This window comes from Symsagittifera roscoffensis, chromosome 2 (genome assembly GCF_963678635.1).
Source record: "Symsagittifera roscoffensis chromosome 2, txSymRosc1.1, whole genome shotgun sequence".
Taxonomy (NCBI): domain Eukaryota; kingdom Metazoa; phylum Xenacoelomorpha; order Acoela; family Convolutidae; genus Symsagittifera; species Symsagittifera roscoffensis.
Genome location: NC_087063.1, coordinates 14,531,773 through 14,555,858, shown reverse-complemented (window position 1 = coordinate 14,555,858; position 24,086 = coordinate 14,531,773). Strand labels below are relative to the sequence as shown.

The window sequence follows — 24,086 nt, the reverse complement described above, 5'->3', positions numbered from 1 at the left end:
CGTAATTTGTTTTGACATATTGCTTCAATTTTTTGGAATTTCATTTTTCAAATTAATAATTGATCATCGACAACTAACTTTGTCATTGCAAAAAAATTGCTTTTCTAGAGAAGATGCATCATTTCGATTTTTCTGTCCTGACAGATGTACGTTTTGAACTACCGCACACTCTCGTGTAACAAAATTTTCGATCGAGAGCTCTGAAGACTTGTCGTTAAACCTCTCGGCTTTCAAAGCAAAACTGCTTTCGGTTTTGCATTGTTTTTAATTCATGAGATACTTAGCAACGCCTAGAAAACTTCTGACAGGAGTGGGATTCGAATCCACGCGCACAATCGTGTTCCAGAATCTCGAGAGACATTATTCTTGAGTCTTGCGCCTAAGACCGCTCGGCCATCCTGCCTTGTAAGCTGCACTGTACATTAGCGTTTGGGTTGCTTGCTGTTATTTTGTCATTTTGAATGGTTCAAACACGTAATTTGTTTTGACATATCGTTTCAAATTTTTGGAATTTCGTTTTTTGAAGTTATTAATTGATCATCGACAACCAATTTTGTCAATGCAAAAAAGTGCAATTCACGAGATGCATCAATTTGATTTTTGTATTCTTACAGGGGTAGGTTTTGAACCCAAGCACACTCTGGTGTAACAAAAGTTTCGATCGAGAGCTCTCAAGTCGGGTCCTTATACCGCTTAACTTTCAAAAGCAAAACTGCTTTTGGTTTTGCATTGTTTTTAATTCATGAGGTACTTCGCAATGCTTAAAAGGTTATGACAGGAGTGGTATTCGAACCCACTTACACATTCGTGTACCAGAAGTCTCGAGCGAGAAGTTTTCTTGAGTCTGGCGCCTTAGACCGCTCGGCCATCCTGCCTTGTAACTTGCACTGTACATTAGCCTTTCGGTTGCTTGCTGTTATTTTGTCATTTTGAATGGTTCAAACACGTAATTTGTTTTGACATATCGTTTCAATTTTTTGGAATTTCATTCTTGAAGTTATTAATTGATCATCGACAACCAACTTTGTCAATGCAAAAAAGTGCAATTCACGAGATGCATCAATTTGATTTTTGTATTCTTACAGGGGTTTTGAACCCAAGCACACTCTGGTGTAACAAAAGTTTCGATCGAGAGCTCTCAAGTCGGGTCCTTATACCGCTTAACTTTCAAAAGCAAAACTGCTTCTGGTTTTGCATTGTTTTTAATTCATGAGGTACTTCGCAATGCTTAAAAGGTTCTGACAGGAGTGGGATTCGAACCCACGCACACATTCGTGTACCAGAAGTCTCGAGCGAGAAGTTTTCTTGAGTCTGGCGCCTTAGACCGCTCGGCCATCCTGCATTGTAAATTGTACTGTACATTACCGTTTGGGCTGTTTGCTGTTGTTTTGCCATTTTGAACGGTTCAAATACGTAATTTGTTTTGACATATTGCTTCAATTTTTTGGAATTTCATTTTTCAAATTAATAATTGATCATCGACAACTAACTTTGTCATTGCAAAAAAATTGCTTTTCTAGAGAAGATGCATCATTTCGATTTTTCTGTCCTGACAGATGTACGTTTTGAACTCCCGCACACTCTCGTGTAACAAAATTTTCGATCGAGAGCTCTCAAGTCGGGTCCTTATACCGCTTAACTTTCAAAAGCAAAACTGCTTCTGGTTTAGCATTGTTTTTAATTCATGAGGTACTTCGCAATGCTTAAAAGGTTCTGACAGGAGTGGGATTCGAACCCACGCACACATTCGTGTACCAGAAGTCTCGAGCGATAAGTTTTCTTGAGTCTGGCGCCTTAGACCGCTCGGCCATCCTGCATTGTAAATTGTACTGTACATTACCGTTTGGGTTGCTTGCTGTTATTTTGTCATTTTGAATGGTTCAAACACGTAATTTGTTTTGACATATCGTTTCAATTTTTTGGAATTTCATTCTTGAAGTTATTAATTGATCATCGACAACCAACTTTGTCAATGCAAAAAAGTGCAATTCACGAGATGCATCAATTTGATTTTTGTATTCTTACAGGGGTAGGTTTTGAACCCAAGCACACTCTGGTGTAACAGAAGTTTCGATCGAGAGCTCTCAAGTCGGGTCCTTATACCGCTTAACTTTCAAAAGCAAAACTGCTTTTGGTTTTGCATTGTTTTTAATTCATGAGGTACTTCGCAATGCTTAAAAGGTTCTGACAGGAGTGGGATTCGAACCCACGCACACATTCGTGTACCAGAAGTCTCGAGCGAGAAGTTTTCTTGAGTCTGGCGCCTTAGACCGCTCGGCCATCCTGCCTTGTAACTTGCACTGTACATTAGCCTTTCGGTTGCTTGCTGTTATTTTGTCATTTTGAATGGTTCAAACACGTAATTTGTTTTGATATATCGTTTCAATTTTTTGGAATTTCATTCTTGAAGTTATTAATTGATCATCGACAACCAACTTTGTCAATGCAAAAAAGTGCAATTCACGAGATGCATCAATTTGATTTTTGTATTCTTACAGGGGTAGGTTTTGAACCCAAGCACACTCTGGTGTAACAAAAGTTTCGATCGAGAGCTCTCAAGTCGGGTCCTTATACCGCTTAACTTTCAAAAGCAAAACTGCTTCTGGTTTTGCATTGTTTTTAATTCATGAGGTACTTCGCAATGCTTAAAAGGTTCTGACAGGAGTGGGATTCGAACCCACGCACACATTCGTGTACCAGAAGTCTCGAGCGAGAAGTTTTCTTGAGTCTGGCGCCTTAGACCGCTCGGCCATCCTGCCTTGTAACTTGCACTGTACATTAGCCTTTCAGTTGCTTGCTGTTATTTTCTCATTTTGAATGGTTCAAACACGTAATTTGTTTTGACATATGGTTTCAAATTTTTGGAATTTCATTTTTTGAAGTTATTAATTGATCATTGACAACCAATTTTGTCAATGCAAAAAAGTGCAATTCACGAGATGCATCAATTTGATTTTTGTATTCTTACAGGGGTAGGTTTTGAACCCAAGCACACTCTTGTGTAACAAAAGTTTCGATCGAGAGCTCTCAAGTCGGGTCCTTATACCGCTTAACTTTCAAAAACAAAACTGCTTCTGGTTTTGCATTGTTTTTAATTCATGAGGTACTTCGCAATGCTTAAAAGGTTCTGACAGGAGTGGGATTCGAACCCACGCACACATTCGTGTACCAGAAGTCTCGAGCGAGAAGTTTTCTTGAGTCTGGCGCCTTAGACCGCTCGGCCATCCTGCATTGTAAATTGTACTGTACATTACCGTTTGGGTTGTTTGCTGTTGTTTTGCCATTTTGAACGGTTCAAATACGTAATTTGTTTTGACATATTGCTTCAATTTTTTGGAATTTCATTTTTCAAATTAATAATTGATCATCGACAACTAACTTTGTCATTGCAAAAAAATTGCTTTTCTAGAGAAGATGCATCATTTCGATTTTTCTGTCCTGACAGATGTACGTTTTGAACTCCCGCACACTCTCGTGTAACAAAATTTTCGATCGAGAGCTCTGAAGACTTGTCGTTAAACCTCTCGGCTTTCAAAGCAAAACTGCTATCGGTTTTGCATTGTTTTTAATTCATGAGATACTTAGCAACGCCTAGAAAACTTCTGACAGGAGTGGGATTCGAATCCACGCGCACAATCGTGTTCCAGAATCTCGAGAGACATTATTCTTGAGTCTTGCGCCTAAGACCGCTCGGCCATCCTGCCTTGTAACTTGCACTGTACATTACCATTTGGGTTGTTTGCTGTTGTTTTGCCATTTTGAAAGGTTCAAATACGTAATTTGTTTTGACATGTCGTTTCAAATTTTTGGAATTTTGTTTTTGAAGTTATTAATTGATCATCGACAACCAACTTTGTCAATGCAAAAGAGTGCATTTCACGAGATGCATGATTTTGATTTTTCTGTACTGACAGGGGTAGGTTTTGAATCCAAGCACACTCTGGTTTAAAAAAAAAGTTTCGATCGAGAGCTCTCAAGTCGGGTCCTTATACCGCTCGGCTTTCAAAAGCAAAACTGCTTCTGGTTTTGCATTGTTTTTAATTCATGAAATACTTCGCAACGCTTAAAAAGTTCTGACTGGAGTGGGATTCGAACCCACGCACACATTCGTGTACCAGAAATCTCGAGCGAGAAGTTTTCTTGAGTCTGGCGCCTTAGACCGCTCGGCCATCCTGCCTTGTAAGTTGCACTGTACATTAGCGTTTGGGTTGCTTGCTGTTATTTTGTCATTTTGAATGGTTCAAACACGTAATTTGTTTTGACATATCGTTTCAAATTTTTGGAATTTCGTTTTTTGAAGTTATTAATTGATCATCGACAACCAATTTTGTCAATGCAAAAAAGTGCAATTCACGAGATGCATCAATTTGATTTTTGTATTCTTACAGGGGTAGGTTTTGAACCCAAGCACACTCTGGTGTAACAAAAGTTTCGATCGAGAGCTCTCAAGTCGGGTCCTTATACCGCTTAACTTTCAAAAGCAAAACTGCTTTTGGTTTTGCATTGTTTTTAATTCATGAGGTACTTCGCAATGCTTAAAAGGTTCTGACAGGAGTGGGATTCGAACCCACGCACACATTCGTGTACCAGAAGTCTCGAGCGAGAAGTTTTCTTGAGTCTGGCGCCTTAGACCGCTCGGCCATCCTGCCTTGTAACTTGCACTGTACATTAGCCTTTGGGTTGCTTGCTGTTGATTTGTCATTTTGAATGGTTCAAACACGTAATTTGTTTTGACATATCGTTTCAATTTTTTTGGAATTTCATTCTTGAAGTTATTAATTGATCATCGACAACCAACTTTGTCAATGCAAAAACGTGCTTTTCACGGGATGCTTCGTTTTGATTTTTCTGTTCTGACAGGGGTAGGTTTTGAACCCAAGCACACTCTGGTGTAACAAAAATTTCGATGGAGAGCTCTTAAGTCTTGTCCTTATACCGCTCGGCTTTCAAAAGCAAAACTGCTTTTGGTTTTGCATTGTTTTTAATTCATGAGATTCTTCGCAATGCTTAAAAACTTCTGACAGGAGTGGGATTTTAACCCACGCATACATTCGTGTACAAGAAATCTCGAGTGAGAAGTTTTTTTTGAGTCTGGCGCTTTAGACCGCTCTGCCATCCTGCCTTATAAAGTGTACTGTACAGTACCGTTTGGGTTGTTTGCTGTTGTTTTGCCTTTTTGAAAGGTTCAAATACGTAATTTGTTTTGACATATCGTTTCAAATTTTTGGAGTTTCCTTTTTAAAGTTCTTAATTGATCATCGAATAACCATTTTTGTCAATGCAAAAAAGTGCCTTTCACGAGATGCTTCAATTTGAGTTTTGTGTTCTTACAGGGGTATGTTTTGAACCCAAGCACACTCTGGTATAACAAAAGTTTCGATCGAGAGCTCTCAACTCGGGTCCTTATACCGCTTAACTTTCAAAAGCAAAACTGCTTCTGGTTTTGCATTGTTTTTAATTCATGAAATACTTCGCAACGCTTAAAAAGTTCTGACTGGAGTGGGATTCGAACCCACGCACACATTTGTGTACCAGAAATCTCGAGCGAGAATTTTTCTTGAGTCTGGCGCCTTAGACCGCTCGGCCACCCTGCCTTGTAAGTTGCACTGTACATTAGCCTTTGGGTTGCTTGCTGTTATTTTGTCATTTTGAATGGTTCAAACACGTAATTTGTTTTGACATATCGTTTCAATTTTTTGGAATTTCATTCTTGAAGTTATTAATTGATCATCGACAACCAACTTTGTCAATGCAAAAACGTGCTTTTCACGAGATGCTTCGTTTTGATTTTTCTGTTCTGACAGGGGTAGGTTTTGAACCCAAGCCCACTCTGGTGTAACAAAAATTTCGATGGAGAGCTCTTAAGTCTTGTCCTTATACCGCTCGGCTTTCAAAAGCAAAGCTGCTTTTGGTTTTGCATTGTTTTTAATTCATGAGATTCTTCGCAATGCTTAAAAACTTCTGACAGGAGTGGGATTTTAACCCACGCACACATTCGTGTACAAGAAATCTCGAGTGAGAAGTTTTTTTTGAGTCTGGCGCTTTAGACCGCTCTGCCATCCTGCCTTATAAAGTGTACTGTACAGTACCGTTTGGGTTGTTTGCTGTTGTTTTGCCTTTTTGAAAGGTTCAAATACGTAATTTGTTTTGACATATCGTTTCAAATTTTTGGAGTTTCCTTTTTAAAGTTCTTAATTGATCATCGAATAACCATTTTTGTCAATGCAAAAAAGTGCCTTTCACGAGATGCTTCAATTTGAGTTTTGTGTTCTTACAGGGGTATGTTTTGAACCCAAGCACACTCTGGTATAACAAAAGTTTCGATCGAGAGCTCTCAACTCGGGTCCTTATACCGCTTAACTTTCAAAAGGAAAACTGCTTCTGGTTTTGCCTTGTTTTTAATTCATGAAATACTTCGCAACGCTTAAAAAGTTCTGACTGGAGTGGGATTCGAACCCACGCACACATTCGTGTACCAGAAATCTCGAGCGAGAAGTTTTCTTGAGTCTGGCGCCTTAGACCGCTCGGCCATCCTGCCTTGTAAGTTGCACTGTACATTAGCGTTTGGGTTGCTTGCTGTTATTTTGTCATTTTGAATGGTTCAAACACGTAATTTGTTTTGACATATCGTTTCAAATTTTTGGAATTTCATTTTTTGAAGTTATTAATTAATCATCGACAACCAATTTTGTCGATGCAAAAAAGTGCAATTCACGAGATGCATCAATTTGATTTTTGTATTCTTACAGGGGTAGGTTTTGAACCCAAGCACACTCTGGTGTAACAAAAGTTTCGATCGAGAGCTCTCAAGTCGGGTCCTTATACCGCTTAACTTTCAAAAGCAAAACTGCTTTTGGTTTTGCATTGTTTTTAATTCATGACGTACTTCGCAATGCTTAAAAGGTTCTGACAGGAGTGGGATTCGAACCCACGCACACAGTCGTGTACCAGAAGTCTCGAGCGAGAAGTTTTCTTGAGTCTGGCGCCTTAGACCGCTCGGCCATCCTGCCTTGCAAGTTGTACTGTACATTACCGTTTGGGTTGTTTGCTGTTGTTTTGCCATTTTAACGGTTCAAATTGATCATCGACAACTAACTTTGTCATTGCAAAAAAATTGCTTTTCTAGAGAAGATGCATCATTTCGATTTTTCTGTCCTGACAGATGTACGTTTTGAACTCCCGCACACTCTCGTGTAACAAAATGTTCGATCGAGAGCTCTGAAGACTTGTCGTTAAACCTCTCGGCTTTCAAAGCAAAACTGCTTTCGGTTTTGCATTGTTTTTAAATCATGAGATACTTAGCAACGCCTAGAAAACTTCTGACAGGAGTGGGATTCGAACCCACGCGCACAATCGTGTTCCAGAATCTCGAGAGACAATATTCTTGAGTCTGGCGCCTAAGACCGCTCGGCCATCCTGCCTTGTAACTTGCACTGTACATAACCATTTGGGTTGTTTGCTGTTGTTTTGCCATTTTGAAAGGTTCAAATACGTAATTTGTTTTGACATGTCGTTTCAAATTTTTGGAATTTTGTTTTTGAAGTTATTAATTGATCATCGACAACCAAATTTGTCAATGCAAAAGAGTGCATTTCACGAGATGCATCATTTTGATTTTTCTGTACTGACAGGGGTAGGTTTTGAATCCAAGCACACTTTGGTTTAAAAAAAGTTTCGATCGAGAGCTCTCAAGTCGGGTCCTTATACCGCTCGGCTTTCAAAAGCAAAACTGCTTTTGGTTTTGCATTGTTTTTAATTCATGAGATTCTTCGCAATGCTTAAAAACTTCTGACAGGAGTGGGATTTTAACCCACGCACACTTTCGTGTACAAGAAATCTCGAGTGAGAAATTTTTTTTTGAGTCTGGCGCTTTAGACCGCTCTGCCATCCTGCCTTATAAAGTGTACTTTACAGTACCGTTTGGGTTGTTTGCTGTTGTTTTGCCTTTTTGAAAGGTTCAAATGCGTAATTTGTTTTGACATATCGTTTCAAATTTTTGGAGTTTCCCTTTTAAAGTTCTTAATTGATCATCGAATAACCATTTTTGTCAATGCAAAAAAGTGCCTTTCACGAGATGCTTCAATTTGATTTTGTGTTCTTACAGGGGTATGTTTTGAACCCAAGCACACTCTGGTATAACAAAAGATTCGATCGAGAGCTCTCAAGTCGGGTCCTTATACCGCTTAACTTTCAAAAGCAAAACTGCTTTTGGTTTTGCATTGTTTTTAATTCATGAGGTACTTCGCAATGCTTAAAAGGTTCTGACAGGAGTGGGATTCGAACCCACGCACACAGTCGTGTACCAGAAGTCTCGAGCGAGAAGTTTTCTTGAGTCTGGCGCCTTAGACCGCTCGGCCATCCTGCCTTGCAAGTTGTACTGTACATTACCGTTTGGGTTGTTTGCTGTTGTTTTGCCATTTTAACGGTTCAAATACGTAATTTGTTTTGACATATTGCTTCAATTTTTTGGAATTTCTTTTTTCAAATTAATAATTGATCATCGACAACAAACTTTGTCATTGCAAAAAAATTGCTTTTCTAGAGAAGATGCATCATTTCGATTTTTCTGTCCTGACAGATGTACGTTTTGAACTCCCGCACACTCTCGTGTAACAAAATTTTCGATCGAGAGCTCTGAAGACTTGTCGTTAAACCTCTCGGCTTTCAAAGCAAAACTGCTTTCGGTTTTGCATTGTTTTTAAATCATGAGATACTTAGCAACGCCTAGAAAACTTCTGACAGGAGTGGGATTCGAACCCACGCGCACAATCGTGTTCCAGAATCTCGAGAGACAATATTCTTGAGTCTGGCGCCTAAGACCGCTCGGCCATCCTGCCTTGTAACTTGCACTGTACATAACCATTTGGGTTGTTTGCTGTTGTTTTGCCATTTTGAAAGGTTCAAATACGTAATTTGTTTTGACATGTCGTTTCAAATTTTTGGAATTTTGTTTTTGAAGTTATTAATTGATCATCGACAACCAACTTTGTCAATGCAAAAGAGTGCATTTCACGAGATGCATCATTTTGATTTTTCTGTACTGACAGGGGTAGGTTTTGAATCCAAGCACACTTTGGTTTAAAAAAAGTTTCGATCGAGAGCTCTCAAGTCGGGTCCTTATACCGCTCGGCTTTCAAAAGCAAAACTGCTTTTGGTTTTGCATTGTTTTTAATTCATGAGATTCTTCGCAATGCTTAAAAACTTCTGACAGGAGTGGGATTTTAACCCACGCACACATTCGTGTACAAGAAATCTCGAGTGAAAAATTTTTTTTTGAATCTGGCGCTTTAGACCGCTCTGCCATCCTGCCTTATAAAGTGTACTGTACAGTACCGTTTGGGTTGTTTGCTGTTGTTTTGCCTTTTTGAAAGGTTCAAATGCGTAATTTGTTTTGACATATCGTTTCAAATTTTTGGAGTTTCCTTTTTAAAGTTCTTAATTGATCATCGAATAACCATTTTTGTCAATGCAAAAAAGTGCCTTTCACGAGATGCTTCAATTTGATTTTGTGTTCTTACAGGGGTATGTTTTGAACCCAAGCACACTCTGGTATAACAAAAGATTCGATCGAGAGCTCTCAACTCGGGTCCTTATACCGCTTGAAGTTTTCTTGAGTCTGGCGCCTTAGACCGCTCGGCCATCCTGCCTTGTAAATTGTACTGTACATTACCGTTTGGGTTTTTTGCTGTTGTTTTGCTATTTTGAATGGTTCAAAAACGTAATTTGTTTTGACATATCGTTTCAATTTTTTGGAATTTCATTTTTGAAGTTTTTAATTGATCATCGAAAACCAATTTTGTCAATGCAAAAAAGTGCATTTCACGAGATGCATCCATTTGATTTTTGCGTTCTTACAGGGGTTTTGAACCCAAGCACCCTCTGGTGTAACAAAACTTTCGATCGAGAGCGCTCAAGTCGGGTCCTTATACCGCTTCGGGTCCTTTACCGCTTAACTTTCAAAAGCAAAACTGCTTCTGGTTTTGCATTGTTTTTAATTCATGAGATACTTCGCAATGCTTGAAAATTTCTGACAGGAGTGGGATTCGAACCCACGCACACATTCGTGTACCAGAAACCTCGAGCGAGAAGTTTTCTTGAGTCTGGCGCCTTAGACCGCTCGGCCATCCTGCCTTATAAATTGTAATGTACCTTACTGTGGGTTGCTTGCTGTTGTTTTGCCATTTTGAATGGTTCAAATACGTAATTTGTTTTGACATATCGTTTCAAATTTTTGGAATTTCATTGTTGAAGTTTTTAATTGATCATCGCCAACCAATTTTGTCAATGCAAAAAAGTGCATTTCACGAGATGCATCCATTTGATTTTTGCGTTCTTACAGGGGTTTTGAACCCAAGCACCCTCTGGTGTAACAAAACTTTCGATCGAGAGCTATCAAGTCGGGTCCTTATACCGCTCGGCTTTCGAAAGCAAAACTGCTTTTGATTTTGCATCCTTTTTAATTCATGAGATACTTCTCAAAGATTAAAAAACATCTGACAGGAGTGGGATTTGAACCCACGCACACATTCGTGTTCCAGAAATCTCGAGCGAGAAGTTTTCTTCAGTCTGGTGCCTTAGACCGCTCTGCCATCCTGCCTTATAAAGTGTACTGTACAGTACCGTTTGGGTTGTTTGCTGTTGTTTTGCCTTTTTGAAAGGTTCAAATACGTAATTTGTTTTGACATATCGTTTCAAATTTTTGGAGTTTCTTTTTTAAAGTTCTTAATTGATCATCGAATAACCAACTTTGTCAATGCAAAAAAGTGCCTTTCACGAGATGCTTCAATTTGATTTTTGTGTTCTTACAGGGGTATGTTTTGAACCCAAGCCCACTCTGGTGTAACAAAAACTTCGATCGAGAGCTCTGAAGTCTTGTCGTTGTTCCTCTCGGATTTCAAAGCAAAACTGCTTTCGGTTTTGCATTGTTTTTAATTCATGAGATACTTAGCAACGCCTAAAAAACTTCTGATAGGAGTGGGATTCGAACCCACGCGCACACTCGTGTTCCAGAATCTCGAGAGACAATATTCTTGAGTCTGGCGCCTAAGACCGCTCGGCCATCCTGCCTTGTAACTTGCACTGTACATTACAATTTGGGTTGTTTGCTGTTGTTTTGCCATTTTGAAAGGTTCAAATACGTAATTTGTTTTGACATGTAGTTTCAAATTTTTGGAATTTTGTTTTTGAAGTTATTAATGATCATCGACAACCAACTTTGTCAATGCAAAAGAGTGCATTTCACGAGATGCATCATTTTGATTTTTCTGTACTGACAGGGGTAAGTTTTGAATCCAAGCACACTCTGGTTTTAAAAAAATTTCGATCGAGAGCTCTCAAGTCGGGTCCTTATACCGCTCGGCTTTCAAAAGCAAAACTGCTTTTGGTTTTGCATTGTTTTTAATTCATGAGATTCTTCGCAATGCTTAAAAACTTCTGACAGGAGTGGGATTTTAACCCCCGCACACATTCGTGTACAAGAAATCTCGAGTGAGAAGTTTTTTGATTCTGGGGCTTTAGACCGCTCTGCCATCCTGCCTTATAAAGTGTGCTGTACAGTACCGTTTGGGTTGTTTGCTGTTGTTTTGCCTTTTTGAAAGGTTCAAATACGTAATTTGTTTTGACATATCGTTTCAAATTTTTGGAGTTTCCTTTTTAAAGTCCTTAATTGATCATCAAATAACCAAATTTGTCAATGCAAAAAAGTGCAGCATTTCACGAGATGCATCAATTTGATTTTTGTGTTCTTACAGAGGTAGGTTTTGAAACCAAGCACATTCTGGTGTAACAAAAGTTTCGATCGAGAGCTATCAGGTCGGGTCCTTATACCGCTTCGGGTCCTTATACCGCTTAACTTTCAAAAGCAAAACTGCTTCTGGTTTTGCATTGTTTTCAATTCATGAGATACTTCGCAATGCTTAAAAACTTCTGACAGGAGTGGGATTCGGAGCCACGCACACATTCGTGTACCAGAAATCTCGAGCGAGAAGTTTTCTTGAGTCTGGCGCCTTAGACCGCTCGGCCATCCTGCCTTGTAAATTGTACTGACCTTACCGTTTGGGTTGTTTGCTGTTGTTTTGCCATTTCGAAAGGTTCAAATACGTAATTTGTTTTGAAATATCGTTTCAAATTTTTGGAATTTCATTTTTAAAGTTATTAATTGATCATCGAATAACCAACTTTGTCAATGCAAAAAAGTGCAGCATTTCACGAGATGCATCATTTTGATTTTTGTGTTCTTACAGAGGTAGGTTTTGAACCCAAGCACACTCTGGTGTAACAAAAGTTTCGATCGAGAGCTCTCTAGTCGGGTCCTTATACAGCTTCGGGTCCTTATACCGCTTAACTTTCAAAAGCAAAACTGCTTCTGGTTTTGCATTGTTTTTAATTCATGAGATACTTCGCAATGCTTAAAAAGTTCTGACAGTAGTGGGATTCGAACCCACGCACACATTCGTGTACCAGAAATCTCGAGCGAGAAGTTTTCTTGAGTCTGGCGCCTTAGACCGCTCGGCCATCCTGCCTTGTAAATTGTACTGACCTTACCGTTTGGGTTGTTTGCTGTTGTTTTGCCATTTCGAAAGGTTCAAATACGTAATTTGTTTTGACATATCGTTTCAAATTTTTGGAATTTCATTTTTAAAGTTATTAATTGATCATCGAATAACCAACTTTGTCAATGCAAAAAAGTGGAGCATTTCACGAGATGCATCAATTTGATTTTTGTGTTCTTACAGAGGTAGGTTTTGAACCCAAGCACACTCTGGTGTAACAAAAGTTTCGATCGAGAGCTATCAAGTCGGGTCTTTATACCGCTCGGCTTTCGAAAGCAAAACTGCTTTTGATTTTGCATCCTTTTTAATTCATGAGATACTTCGCAATGCTTAAAAACTTCTGACAGGAGTGGGATTTGAACCCACGGACACATTCGTGTTCCAGAAATCTCGAGCGAGAAGTTTTCTTGAGTCTGGTGTCTTTGACCGCTCGGCCATCCTGCCTAGTAAATTGTAATGTACATTACCGTTTGGGTTGCTTGCTGTTGTTTTGCCATTTTTAATGGTTCAAATACGTAATTTGTTTTGACATATCGTTTCAAATTTTTGGAGTTTCCTTTTTAAAGTCCTTAATTGATCATCAAATAACCAAATTTGTCAATGCAAAAAAGTGCAGCATTTCACGAGATGCATCAATTTGATTTTTGTGTTCTTACAGAGGTAGGTTTTGAACCCAAGCACACTCTGGTGTAACAAAAGTTTCGATCGAGAGCTATCAAGTCGGGTCTTTATACCGCTCGGCTTTCGAAAGCAAAACTGCTTTTGATTTTGCATCCTTTTTAATTCATGAGATACTTCGCAATGCTTAAAAACTTCTAACAGGAGTGGGATTTGAACCCACGGACACATTCGTGTTCCAGAAATCTCGAGCGAGAAGTTTTCTTGAGTCTGGTGTCTTTGACCGCTCGGCCATCCTGCCTTGTAACTTGCACTGTACATTACAATTTGGGTTGTTTGCTGTTGTTTTGCCATTTTGAAAGGTTCAAATACGTAATTTGTTTTGACATATCGTTTCAAATTTTTGGGATTTCGTTTTTGAAGTTATTAATTGATCATCGACAACCAACTTTGTCAATGCAAGAAAGTGCATTTCACGAGGTGCATCATTTTGATTTTTCTGTACTGACAGGGGTAGGTTTTGAATCCAAGCAAACTCTGGTGCAACGAAAGTTTCGATCGAGAGCTCTCAAGTCGGGTCCTTATACCGCTCGGCTTTCAAAACGCCAAACTGCTTTTGGTTTTGCATTGTTTTTAATTCATGAGATACTTCGCAATGCTTAAAAACTTCTGACAGGAGTGGGATTCGAACCACGAATACATTCGTGTACCAGAAATCTCGAGCGAGAAGTTTTCTTGAGTCTGGCACCTTAGACCGCTTGGCCATTCTGCCTTGTATATTATACTGTACATTACCGTTTGGGTTGTTTGCTGTTGTTTTTGCCATTTGAACTGTTCGAATACGAAATTTGTTTTGACATATCGTTTCAAGTTTTTTGAATTTCATTTTTAAAGTTAATAAATGATCATCGAATAACCAACTTTGTCAATGCAAAAAAGCGCAGCATTTCACGAGATGCATCAATTTGATTTTTGTGTTCTTACAGAGGTAGGTTTTGAACCCAAGCACACTCTGGTGTAACAAAAGTTTCGATCGAGAGCGCTCAAGTCGGGTCCTTATACCGCTTCGGGTCCTTATACCGCTTAACTTTCAAAAGCAAAACTGCTTCTGGTTTTGCATTGTTTTTAATTCATGAGATACTTCGTAATGCCTAAAAAGTTTTGACAGGAGTGGGATTCGAACCCACGCACAGATTCGTGTACCAGAAATCTCGAGCGAGAAGTTTTCTTGAGTCTGGCGCCTTAGACCGCTCGGCCATCCTGCCTTGTAAATTGTTCTGTACATTACCGTTTGGGTTGTTTGCTGTTGTTTTGCCATTTTGAACGGTTCAAATACGTAATTTGTTTTGACATGTCGTTTCAAATACGTAATTTGTTTTGACATGTCGTTTCAAATTTTTGGAATTTCATTTTTTAAAGTTATTAATTGATCATCGAATAACCAACTTTGTCAATGCAAAAAAGTGCAGCATTTCACGAGATGCATCAATTTGATTTTTGTGTTCTTACAGAGGTAGGTTTTGAACCCAAGCACACTCTAGTGTAACAAAAGTTTCGATCGAGAGCTCTCAAGTCGGGTCCTTATACCGCTTCGGGTCCTTATACCGCTTAACTTTCAAAAGCAAAACTGCTTCTGGTTTTGCATTGTTATTAATTCATGAGATACTTTATAATGCTGAAAAAGTTCTGACAGGAGTGGGAATCGAACCCACGCACACATTCGTGTACCAGAAATCTCGAGCGAGAGTTTTTCTTGAGTCTGGCGCCTTAGACCGCTCGGCCATCCTGCCTTGTACGTTGTACTGTACATTACCGTTTGGTTTGCTTGCTGTTGTTTTGCCATTTTGAATGGTTCAAATACGTAATTTATTTTGACATATCGTTTCAAATTTTTGGAATTTCGTTTTTGAAGTTATTAATTGATCATTGTCAACCAACTTTGTCAATGCAAGAAAGTGCATTTCACGAGATGCATCATTTTGATTTTTCTGTACTGACAGGGGTAGGTTTTGAATCCAAGCACACTCTGGTGCAACAAAAGTTTCGATCGAGAGCGCTCAAGTCGGGTCCTTATACCGCTTCGGGTCTTTTACCGCTTAACTTTCAAAAGCAAAACTGCTTCTGGTTTTGCATTGTTTTTAATTCATGAGATACTTCTCAATGATTAAAAACTTCTGACAGGAGTGGGATTTGAACCCACGCACACATTCGTGTTCCAGAAATCTCGAGCGAGTAGTTTTCTTGAGTCTGGTTCCTTAGACCGCTCGGCCATCCTGCCTTGTAAATTGTACTGTAAATTACCGTTTGGGTTATTTGCTGTTGTTTTGCCATTTTGAACGGTTCAAATACGTAATTTGTTTTGACATATCGTTTCAAATCGTTGGAGTTTCATTTTTAAAGTTATTACTTGATCATCGAATAACCAACTTTGTCAATGCAAAAAAGTGCAGCATTTCACGAGATGCATCAATTTGATTTTTGTGTTCTTACAGAGTTAGGTTTTGAACCCAAGCACACTCTAGTGTAACAAAAGTTTCGATCGAGAGCTAGGTCGCGTCCTTATACCGCTTCGGGACCTTATACCGCTTAACTTTCAAAAGCAAAACTGCTTCTGGTTTTGCATTGTTTTTAATTCATGAGATACTTCGCAATGCTTAAAAAGTTCTGACAGGAGTGGGATTCGAACCCAAGCACACATTTGTGTACCAGAAATCTCGAGCGAGAAGTTTTCTTGCGTCTGGCGCCTTAGACCGCTCGGCCATCCTGCCTTGTAAGTTGTAATGTACATTACCGTTTGGGTTGCTTGCTGTTGTTTTGCCATTTTTAATCGTTCAAATACGTAATTTGTTTTGACATATCGTTTCAAATTTTTGGAATTTCGTTTTTGAAGTTATTAATTGATCATCGACAACCAACTTTGTCAACGCAAGAAAGTGCATTTCACGAGATGCATCATTTTGATTTTTCTGTACTGGCAGGGGTAGGTTTTGAATCCAAGCACACTCTGGTGCAACAAAAGTTTCGATCGGGAGCTCTCAAGTCGGGTCCTTATACCGCTCGGCTTTCAAAATGCCAAACTGCTTTTGGTTTTGCATTGTTTTTAGTTCATGAGATACTTCGCAATGCTTAAAAACTTCTGACAGGAGTGGGATTTGAACCACGCATACATTCGTGTACCAGAAATCTCGAGCGAGAAGTTTTCTTGAGTCTGGCGCCTTAGACCGCTTGGCCATCCTGCCTTGTGGAATGTAGTGTACATTATTGTTTGGGTTGTTTGGTGTTGTTTTTACCATTTGAACGGTTCAAATACGTAATTTGTTTTGACATATTGCTTCAATTTTTTGGAATTTCATTTTTCAACTTACTAATTGATCATCGAATAACCAACTTTGTCAATGCAAAAAAGTGCATTTCACGAGATGCATCAATTTGATTTTTGTGTTCTTACAGGGGTAGGTTTTGAACCCAAGCACACTCTGGTGTAACAAAAGTTTCGATCCAGAGCTCTAAAGTCGGGTCCTTATACCGCTTAACTTTCAAAAGCAAAACTGCTTTTGATTTTGCATTTTTTAATTCATGAGATACTTCACAATGCTTAAAAACTTCTGATAGGAGTGGGATTTGATCCACGCATACATTCGTGTACCAGAAATCTCGAGCGAGAAGTTTTCTTGAGTCTGGCGCCTTAGACCTCTGGGCCATCCTGCCCTGTAAATTGAACTGTACATTACCGTTTTAGTTGTTTGCTGTTGTTTTGCCATTTTGAAAGGTTCAAATACGTAATTTGTTTTGACATATCGTTTCAAATTGTTGGAATTTCATATTGAAAGTTTTTAATTGATCATCGAATAACCAACTTTGTCAATGCAAAAAAGTGCAGCATTTCACGAGATGCATCAATTGATTTTTGTGTTCTTACAGAGGTAGGTTTTGAACCCAAGCACATTCTGGTGTAACAAAAGTTTCGATCGAGAGCTCTCAAGTCGGGTCCTTATATCGCTCGACTTTCAAAAGCAAAACTGCTTTTGATTTTGCATTTTTTTTAATTCATGAGATACTTCACAATGCTTAAAAACTTCTGACAGGAGTGGGATTTGAACCACGCATACATTCGTGTACCATAAATCTCGAGCGAGAAGTTTTTTTGAGTCTGGCGCCTTAGACCGCTTGGCCATCCTGCCTTGTGGAATGTAGTGTACATTATTGTTTGGGTTGTTTGCTGTTGTTTTTGCCCTTTGAACGGTTCAAATACGTAATTTGTTTTGACATATTGCTTCAATTTTTTGGAATTCCATTTTTCAAGTTACTAATTGATCATCGAATAACCAACTTTGTCAATGCAAAAAAGTGCATTTCACGAGATGCATCAATTTGATTTTTGTGTTCTTACAGGGGTAGGTTTTGAACCCAAGCACACTCTGGTGTAACAAAAGTTTCGATCCAGACCTCTCAAGTCGGGTCCTTATATCGCTTAACTTTCAAAAGCAAAACTGCTTCTGGTTTTGCATCGTTTTCAATTCATGAGATACTTCGCAATGCTTAAAAACTTCTGACAGGAGTGGGATTCGAACCCACGCACACATTCGTGTACCAGAAATCTCGAGCGAGAAGTTTTCTTGGGTCTGGCGCCTTAGACCGCTCGGCCATCCTGCCCAGTAAATTCAACTGTACATTACCGTTTTAGTTGTTTGCTGTTGTTTTGCCATTTTGAAAGGTTCAAATACGTAATTTGTTTCGACATATCGTTTCAAACTGTTGGAATTTCATTTTTAAAGTTATTAATTGATCATCGAATAACCAACTTTGTCAATGCAAAAAAGTGCAGCATTTCACGAGATGCATCAATTGATTTTTGTGTTCTTACAGAAGTAGGTTTTGAACCCAAGCAAAATCTGGTGTAACAAAAGTTTCGATCGAGAGCTCTCAAGTCGGGTCCTTATATCGCTCGACTTTCAAAAGCAAAACTGCTTTTGATTTTGCATTTTTTAATTCATGAGATACTTCACAATGCTTGAAAACTTCTGACAGGAGTGGGATTTGAACCCACGCACACATTCGTGTACCAGAAATCTCGAGCGAGAAGTTTTCTTGAGTCTGGCGCCTTAGACCGCTCGGCCATCCTTCCCTGTAAATTCAACTGTACATTACCGTTTTAATTGTTTGCTGTTGTTTTGCCATTTTGAAAGGTTCAAATACGTAATTTATTTCGACATATCGTTTCAAACTGTTGGAATTTCATTTTTAAAGTTATTAATTGATCATCGAATAACCAATTTTGCCAATGCAAAAAAGTGCATTTCACGAGATGCATCCATTTGATTTTTGTGTTCTTACAGAGGTAGGTTTTGAGCCCAAGCAAAATCTGGTGTAACAAAAGTTTCGATCGAGAGCTCTCAAGTCGGGTCCTTATATCGCTCGACTTTCAAAAGCAAAACTGCTTTTGATTTTGCATTTTTTTAATTCATGAGATACTTCACAATGCTTGAAAACTTCTAACAGGAGTGGGGTTTGAACCCACGCACACATTCTGTTCCAGAAATCTCGAGCGAGTAGTTTTCTTGAGTCTGGTTCCTTAGACCGCTCGGCCATCCTTCCTTCTAAATTGTACTGTAAATTACCGTTTGGGTTGTTTGCTGTTATTTTGCCATTTTGAACGGTTCAAATACGTAATTTGTTTTGACATATTGCTTCAATTTTTTGGAATTCCATTTTTCAAGTTACTAATTGATCATCGAATAACCAACTTTGTCAATGCAAAAAAGTGCATTTCACGAGATGCATCAATTTGATTTTTGTGTTCTTACAGGGGTAGGTTTTGAACCCAAGCACACTCTGGTGTAACAAAAGTTTCGATCCAGACCTCTCAAGTCGGGTCCTTATATCGCTTAACTTTCAAAAGCAAAACTGCTTCTGGTTTTGCATCGTTTTCAATTCATGAGATACTTCGCAATGCTTAAAAACTTCTGACAGGAGTGGGATTCGAACCCACGCACACATTCGTGTACCAGAAATCTCGAGCGAGAAGTTTTCTTGGGTGTGGCGCCTTAGACCGCTCGGCCATCCTGCCCTGTAAATTCAACTGTACATTACCGTTTTAGTTGTTTGCTGTTGTTTTGCCATTTTGAAAGGTTCAAATACGTAATTTGTTTCGACATATCGTTTCAAACTGTTGGAATTTCATTTTTAAAGTTATTAATTGATCATCGAATAACCAACTTTGTCAATGCAAAAAAGTGCAGCATTTCACGAGATGCTTCAATTGATTTTTGTGTTCTTACAGAAGTAGATTTTGAACCCAAGCAAAATCTGGTGTAACAAAAGTTTCGATCGAGAGCTCTCAAGTCGGGTCCTTATATCGCTCGACTTTCAAAAGCAAAACTGCTTTTGATTTTGCATTTTTTTAATTCATGAGATACTTCACAATGCTTGAAAACTTCTGACAGGAGTGGGATTTGAACCCACGCACACATTCGTGTACCAGAAATCTCGAGCGAGAAGTTTTCTTGAGTCTGGCGCCTTAGACCGCTCGGCCATCCTGCCCTGTAAATTCAACTGTACATTACCGTTTTAGTTGTTTGCTGTTGTTTTGCCATTTTGAAAGGTTCAAATACGTAATTTGTTTTGACATATTGCTTCAATTTTTTGGAATTCCATTTTTCAAGTTACTAATTGATCATCGAATAACCAACTTTGTCAATGCAAAAAAGTGCATTTCACGAGATGCATCAATTTGATTTTTGTGTTCTTACAGGGGTAGGTTTTGAACCCAAGCACACTCTGGTGTAACAAAAGTTTCGATCCAGACCTCTCAAGTCGGGTCCTTATATCGCTTAACTTTCAAAAGCAAAACTGCTTTTGATTTTGCATTTTTTTAATTCATGAGATACTTCACAAGGCTTGAAAACTTCTAACAGGAGTGGGGTTTGAACCCACGCACACATTCTGTTCCAGAAATCTCGAGCGAGTAGTTTTCTTGAGTCTGGTTCCTTAGACCGCTCGGCCATCCTTCCTTCTAAATTGTACTGTAAATTACCGTTTGGGTTGTTTGCTGTTATTTTGCCATTTTGAACGGTTCAAATACGTAATTTGTTTTGACATATTGCTTCAATTTTTTGGAATTCCATTTTTCAAGTTACTAATTGATCATCGAATAACCAACTTTGTCAATGCAAAAAAGTGCAGCATTTCACGAGATGCATCAATTGATTTTTGTGTTCTTACAGAAGTAGATTTTGAACCCAAGCAAAATCTGGTGTAACAAAAGTTTCGATCGAGAGCTCTCAAGTCGGGTCCTTATATCGCTCGACTTTCAAAAGCAAAACTGCTTTTGATTTTGCATTTTTTTAATTCATGAGATACTTCACAATGCTTGAAAACTTCTAACAGGAGTGGGGTTTGAACCCACGCACACATTCTGTTCCAGAAATCTCGAGCGAGTAGTTTTCTTGAGTCTGGTTCCTTAGACCGCTCGGCCATCCTTCCTTCTAAATTGTACTGTAAATTACCGTTTGGGTTGTTTGCTGTTATTTTGCCATTTTGAACGGTTCAAATACGTAATTTGTTTTGACATATTGCTTCAATTTTTTGGAATTCCATTTTTCAAGTTACTAATTGATCATCGAATAACCAACTTTGTCAATGCAAAAAAGTGCATTTCACGAGATGCATCAATTTGATTTTTGTGTTCTTACAGGGGTAGGTTTTGAACCCAAGCACACTCTGGTGTAACAAAAGTTTCGATCCAGACCTCTCAAGTCGGGTCCTTATATCGCTTAACTTTCAAAAGCAAAACTGCTTCTGGTTTTGCATCGTTTTCAATTCATGAGATACTTCGCAATGCTTAAAAACTTCTGACAGGAGTGGGATTCGAACCCACGCACACATTCGTGTACCAGAAATCTCGAGCGAGAAGTTTTCTTGGGTGTGGCGCCTTAGACCGCTCGGCCATCCTGCCCTGTAAATTCAACTGTACATTACCGTTTAAGTTGTTTGCTGTTGTTTTGCCATTTTGAAAGGTTCAAATACGTAATTTGTTTCGACATATCGTTTCAAACTGTTGGAATTTCATTTTTAAAGTTATTAATTGATCATCGAATAACCAACTTTGTCAATGCAAAAAAGTGCAGCATTTCACGAGATGCATCAATTGATTTTTGTGTTCTTACAGAAGTAGATTTTGAACCCAAGCAAAATCTGGTGTAACAAAAGTTTCGATCGAGAGCTCTCAAGTCGGGTCCTTATATCGCTCGACTTTCAAAAGCAAAACTGCTTTTGATTTTGCATTTTTTTAATTCATGAGATACTTCACAATGCTTGAAAACTTCTGACAGGAGTGGGATTTGAACCCACGCACACATTCGTGTACCAGAAATCTCGAGCGAGAAGTTTTCTTGAGTCTGGCGCCTTAGACCGCTCGGCCATCCTGCCCTGTAAATTCAACTGTACATCACCGTTTTAGTTGTTTGCTGTTGTTTTGCCATTTTGAAAGGTTCAAATACGTAATTTATTTCGACATATCGTTTCAAACTGTTGGAATTTCATTTTTAAAGTTATTAATTGATCATCGAATAACCAATTTTGCCAATGCAAAAAAGTGCATTTCACGAGATGCATCCATTTGATTTTTGTGTTCTTACAGAGGTAGGTTTTGAACCCAAGCACACTCTGGTGTAACAAAAGTTTCGATCCAGACCTCTCAAGTCGGGTCCTTATATCGCTTAACTTTCAAAAGCAAAACTGCTTCTGGTTTTGCATCGTTTTCAATTCATGAGATACTTCGCAATGCTTAAAAACTTCTGACAGGAGTGGGATTCGAACCCACGCACACATTCGTGTACCAGAAATCTCGAGCGAGAAGTTTTCTTGAGTCTGGCGCCTTAGACCGCTCGGCCATCCTGCCCTGTAAATTCAACTGTACATTACCGTTTTAGTTGTTTGCTGTTGTTTTGCCATTTTGAAAGGTTCAAATACGTAATTTGTTTCGACATATCGTTTCAAACTGTTGGAATTTCATTTTTAAAGTTATTAATTGATCATCGAATAACCAACTTTGTCAATGCAAAAAAGTGCAGCATTTCACGAGATGCATCAATTGATTTTTGTGTTCTTACAGAAGTAGGTTTTGAACCCAAGCAAAATCTGGTGTAACAAAAGTTTCGATCGAGAGCTCTCAAGTCGGGTCCTTATATCGCTCGACTTTCAAAAGCAAAACTGCTTATGATTTTGCATTTTTTTAATTCATGAGATACTTCACAATGCTTGAAAACTTCTGACAGGAGTGGGATTTGAACCCACGCACACATTCGTGTACCAGAAATCTCGAGCGAGAAGTTTTCTTGAGTCTGGCGCCTTAGACCGCTCGGCCATCCTGCCCTGTAAATTCAACTGTACATTACCGTTTTAGTTGTTTGCTGTTGTTTTGCCATTTTGAAAGGTTCAAATACGTAATTTATTTCGACATATCGTTTCAAACTGTTGGAATTTCATTTTTAAAGTTATTAATTGATCATCGAATAACCAATTTTGCCAATGCAAAAAAGTGCATTTCACGAGATGCATCCATTTGATTTTTGTGTTCTTACAGAGGTAGGTTTTGAGCCCAAGCAAAATCTGGTGTAACAAAAGTTTCGATCGAGAGCTCTCAAGTCGGGTCCTTATATCGCTCGACTTTCAAAAGCAAAACTGCTTTTGATTTTGCATTTTTTTAATTCATGAGATACTTCACAATGCTTGAAAACTTCTGACAGGAGTGGGATTTGAACCCACGCACACATTCGTGTACCAGAAATCTCGAGCGAGAAGTTTTCTTGAGTCTGGCGCCTTAGACCGCTCGGCCATCCTGACCTGTAAAATCAACTGTACATTACCGTTTTAGTTGTTTGCTGTTGTTTTGCCATTTTGAAAGGTTCAAATACGTAATTTGTTTCGACATATCGTTTCAAACTGTTGGAATTTCATTTTTAAAGTTATTAATTGATCATCGAATAACCAATTTTGCCAATGCAAAAAAGTGCATTTCACGAGATGCATCCATTTGATTTTTGTGTTCTTACAGAGGTAGGTTTTGAACCCAAGCAAAATCTGGTGTAACAAAAGTTTCGATCGAGAGCTCTCAAGTCGGGTCCTTATATCGCTCGACTTTCAAAAGCAAAACTGCTTTTGATTTTGCATTTTTTTAATTCATGAGATACTTCACAATGCTTAAAAACTTCTGACAGGAGTGGGATTTGAACCCACGCACACATTCGCGTACCAGAAATCTCGAGCGAGAAGTTTTCTTGAGTCTGGTGCCTTAGACCGCTCGGCCATCCTGCCTTGTAAATTGTACTGTACATTACCGTTTTGGTTGTTTGCTGTTGTTTTGCCATTTTGAACGGTTCAAATACGTAATTTGTTTTGACATATTGCTTCAATTTTTTGGAATTTCATTTTTCAATTTAATAATTGATCATCGACAACTAACTTTGTCATCGACAACTAGCAGTGTGTGGATCGCCCGCTCTGACAGTTCCGATCCTGAGCTCGAGTTCCTGTCTGAGTAGGTGCCGATTCCTGAGTTCCGGGAGTTGTCATCCATTGAAGAGTCTGCGATAGAGCACGTCCCCTCCTCCAGATCAGTTCTGTGCCTTCCTCGCATCCATCTGAACTCCCCGGACAAAACTTTATTCTCCAGGTCCTGTTTCTCATCGGGAACTTTTTCATCTACATCAGACTCCCCGGACAAACTTCCTTGTCCCGGGTGTTGATCTTGAACTCGCCGGCTCTTCTCACCTTTCGTCTCCCCGGACAAACAATCTTGCACCAGGTTTGGTTCAACCTTCTCACCTTCTTTATCCTGGTCCTCAAAGGAAACGGTTTTCTTTTGCGTATCATTCCCCTGTTTTTTCCGACCGTATGAAGTTTTGGTTAAAACCTCGT

At 38.9% G+C, this 24,086-nt stretch overlaps 2 protein-coding genes and 29 non-coding genes across 32 annotated transcripts in view; 2 read left to right on the top strand and 29 right to left on the bottom strand.

The window, feature by feature from the left end:
- Nucleotides 1-24,086, top strand: part of LOC134839038 (doublecortin domain-containing protein 1-like) — a 196,256-nt gene that overhangs the window by 89,526 nt on the left and 82,644 nt on the right. The window lies entirely within an intron of this gene.
- LOC134840762 (tolloid-like protein 2) overlaps nucleotides 1-24,086 on the top strand; it is a 103,621-nt gene that overhangs the window by 57,492 nt on the left and 22,043 nt on the right. The gene's annotated exons all lie outside the window — the stretch shown is intronic.
- Trnal-caa (transfer RNA leucine (anticodon CAA)) lies at nucleotides 1,240-1,342 on the bottom strand. The gene is given in 2 exon segments: nucleotides 1,240-1,285; nucleotides 1,305-1,342. It is a non-coding gene; the product is annotated as a tRNA-Leu (tRNA).
- Nucleotides 1,715-1,817, bottom strand: Trnal-caa (transfer RNA leucine (anticodon CAA)). The gene is given in 2 exon segments: nucleotides 1,715-1,760; nucleotides 1,780-1,817. It is a non-coding gene; the product is annotated as a tRNA-Leu (tRNA).
- Nucleotides 2,186-2,288, bottom strand: Trnal-caa (transfer RNA leucine (anticodon CAA)). The gene is given in 2 exon segments: nucleotides 2,186-2,231; nucleotides 2,251-2,288. It is a non-coding gene; the product is annotated as a tRNA-Leu (tRNA).
- On the bottom strand, nucleotides 2,657-2,759 carry Trnal-caa (transfer RNA leucine (anticodon CAA)). The gene is given in 2 exon segments: nucleotides 2,657-2,702; nucleotides 2,722-2,759. It is a non-coding gene; the product is annotated as a tRNA-Leu (tRNA).
- Nucleotides 3,129-3,231, bottom strand: Trnal-caa (transfer RNA leucine (anticodon CAA)). Its single transcript is given in 2 exon segments — nucleotides 3,129-3,174; nucleotides 3,194-3,231. It is a non-coding gene; the product is annotated as a tRNA-Leu (tRNA).
- On the bottom strand, nucleotides 4,075-4,177 carry Trnal-caa (transfer RNA leucine (anticodon CAA)). Its single transcript is given in 2 exon segments — nucleotides 4,075-4,120; nucleotides 4,140-4,177. It is a non-coding gene; the product is annotated as a tRNA-Leu (tRNA).
- Nucleotides 4,547-4,649, bottom strand: Trnal-caa (transfer RNA leucine (anticodon CAA)). The gene is given in 2 exon segments: nucleotides 4,547-4,592; nucleotides 4,612-4,649. It is a non-coding gene; the product is annotated as a tRNA-Leu (tRNA).
- Trnal-caa (transfer RNA leucine (anticodon CAA)) lies at nucleotides 5,492-5,594 on the bottom strand. The gene is given in 2 exon segments: nucleotides 5,492-5,537; nucleotides 5,557-5,594. It is a non-coding gene; the product is annotated as a tRNA-Leu (tRNA).
- Trnal-caa (transfer RNA leucine (anticodon CAA)) lies at nucleotides 6,436-6,538 on the bottom strand. Its single transcript is given in 2 exon segments — nucleotides 6,436-6,481; nucleotides 6,501-6,538. It is a non-coding gene; the product is annotated as a tRNA-Leu (tRNA).
- Nucleotides 6,908-7,010, bottom strand: Trnal-caa (transfer RNA leucine (anticodon CAA)). The gene is given in 2 exon segments: nucleotides 6,908-6,953; nucleotides 6,973-7,010. It is a non-coding gene; the product is annotated as a tRNA-Leu (tRNA).
- On the bottom strand, nucleotides 7,321-7,421 carry Trnal-caa (transfer RNA leucine (anticodon CAA)). The gene is given in 2 exon segments: nucleotides 7,321-7,366; nucleotides 7,384-7,421. It is a non-coding gene; the product is annotated as a tRNA-Leu (tRNA).
- Trnal-caa (transfer RNA leucine (anticodon CAA)) lies at nucleotides 8,263-8,365 on the bottom strand. Its single transcript is given in 2 exon segments — nucleotides 8,263-8,308; nucleotides 8,328-8,365. It is a non-coding gene; the product is annotated as a tRNA-Leu (tRNA).
- On the bottom strand, nucleotides 8,737-8,837 carry Trnal-caa (transfer RNA leucine (anticodon CAA)). Its single transcript is given in 2 exon segments — nucleotides 8,737-8,782; nucleotides 8,800-8,837. It is a non-coding gene; the product is annotated as a tRNA-Leu (tRNA).
- Trnal-caa (transfer RNA leucine (anticodon CAA)) lies at nucleotides 10,029-10,131 on the bottom strand. The gene is given in 2 exon segments: nucleotides 10,029-10,074; nucleotides 10,094-10,131. It is a non-coding gene; the product is annotated as a tRNA-Leu (tRNA).
- Trnaf-gaa (transfer RNA phenylalanine (anticodon GAA)) lies at nucleotides 10,495-10,597 on the bottom strand. The gene is given in 2 exon segments: nucleotides 10,495-10,540; nucleotides 10,560-10,597. It is a non-coding gene; the product is annotated as a tRNA-Phe (tRNA).
- Nucleotides 12,419-12,521, bottom strand: Trnal-caa (transfer RNA leucine (anticodon CAA)). The gene is given in 2 exon segments: nucleotides 12,419-12,464; nucleotides 12,484-12,521. It is a non-coding gene; the product is annotated as a tRNA-Leu (tRNA).
- Trnal-caa (transfer RNA leucine (anticodon CAA)) lies at nucleotides 14,332-14,434 on the bottom strand. The gene is made up of 2 exons: nucleotides 14,397-14,434; nucleotides 14,332-14,364 (listed from the first exon to the last, which is right to left on the bottom strand). It is a non-coding gene; the product is annotated as a tRNA-Leu (tRNA).
- Trnal-caa (transfer RNA leucine (anticodon CAA)) lies at nucleotides 14,857-14,959 on the bottom strand. The gene is given in 2 exon segments: nucleotides 14,857-14,902; nucleotides 14,922-14,959. It is a non-coding gene; the product is annotated as a tRNA-Leu (tRNA).
- Trnal-caa (transfer RNA leucine (anticodon CAA)) lies at nucleotides 15,345-15,447 on the bottom strand. Its single transcript is given in 2 exon segments — nucleotides 15,345-15,390; nucleotides 15,410-15,447. It is a non-coding gene; the product is annotated as a tRNA-Leu (tRNA).
- Nucleotides 17,720-17,822, bottom strand: Trnal-caa (transfer RNA leucine (anticodon CAA)). Its single transcript is given in 2 exon segments — nucleotides 17,720-17,765; nucleotides 17,785-17,822. It is a non-coding gene; the product is annotated as a tRNA-Leu (tRNA).
- Trnal-caa (transfer RNA leucine (anticodon CAA)) lies at nucleotides 18,192-18,294 on the bottom strand. The gene is given in 2 exon segments: nucleotides 18,192-18,237; nucleotides 18,257-18,294. It is a non-coding gene; the product is annotated as a tRNA-Leu (tRNA).
- Nucleotides 19,134-19,236, bottom strand: Trnal-caa (transfer RNA leucine (anticodon CAA)). The gene is made up of 2 exons: nucleotides 19,199-19,236; nucleotides 19,134-19,166 (listed from the first exon to the last, which is right to left on the bottom strand). It is a non-coding gene; the product is annotated as a tRNA-Leu (tRNA).
- Trnal-caa (transfer RNA leucine (anticodon CAA)) lies at nucleotides 19,607-19,709 on the bottom strand. The gene is given in 2 exon segments: nucleotides 19,607-19,652; nucleotides 19,672-19,709. It is a non-coding gene; the product is annotated as a tRNA-Leu (tRNA).
- On the bottom strand, nucleotides 21,021-21,123 carry Trnal-caa (transfer RNA leucine (anticodon CAA)). Its single transcript has 2 exons — nucleotides 21,086-21,123; nucleotides 21,021-21,053 (listed from the first exon to the last, which is right to left on the bottom strand). It is a non-coding gene; the product is annotated as a tRNA-Leu (tRNA).
- Trnal-caa (transfer RNA leucine (anticodon CAA)) lies at nucleotides 21,494-21,596 on the bottom strand. Its single transcript is given in 2 exon segments — nucleotides 21,494-21,539; nucleotides 21,559-21,596. It is a non-coding gene; the product is annotated as a tRNA-Leu (tRNA).
- Nucleotides 21,966-22,068, bottom strand: Trnal-caa (transfer RNA leucine (anticodon CAA)). Its single transcript is given in 2 exon segments — nucleotides 21,966-22,011; nucleotides 22,031-22,068. It is a non-coding gene; the product is annotated as a tRNA-Leu (tRNA).
- Nucleotides 22,439-22,541, bottom strand: Trnal-caa (transfer RNA leucine (anticodon CAA)). The gene is given in 2 exon segments: nucleotides 22,439-22,484; nucleotides 22,504-22,541. It is a non-coding gene; the product is annotated as a tRNA-Leu (tRNA).
- Nucleotides 22,910-23,012, bottom strand: Trnal-caa (transfer RNA leucine (anticodon CAA)). Its single transcript is given in 2 exon segments — nucleotides 22,910-22,955; nucleotides 22,975-23,012. It is a non-coding gene; the product is annotated as a tRNA-Leu (tRNA).
- On the bottom strand, nucleotides 23,381-23,483 carry Trnal-caa (transfer RNA leucine (anticodon CAA)). Its single transcript is given in 2 exon segments — nucleotides 23,381-23,426; nucleotides 23,446-23,483. It is a non-coding gene; the product is annotated as a tRNA-Leu (tRNA).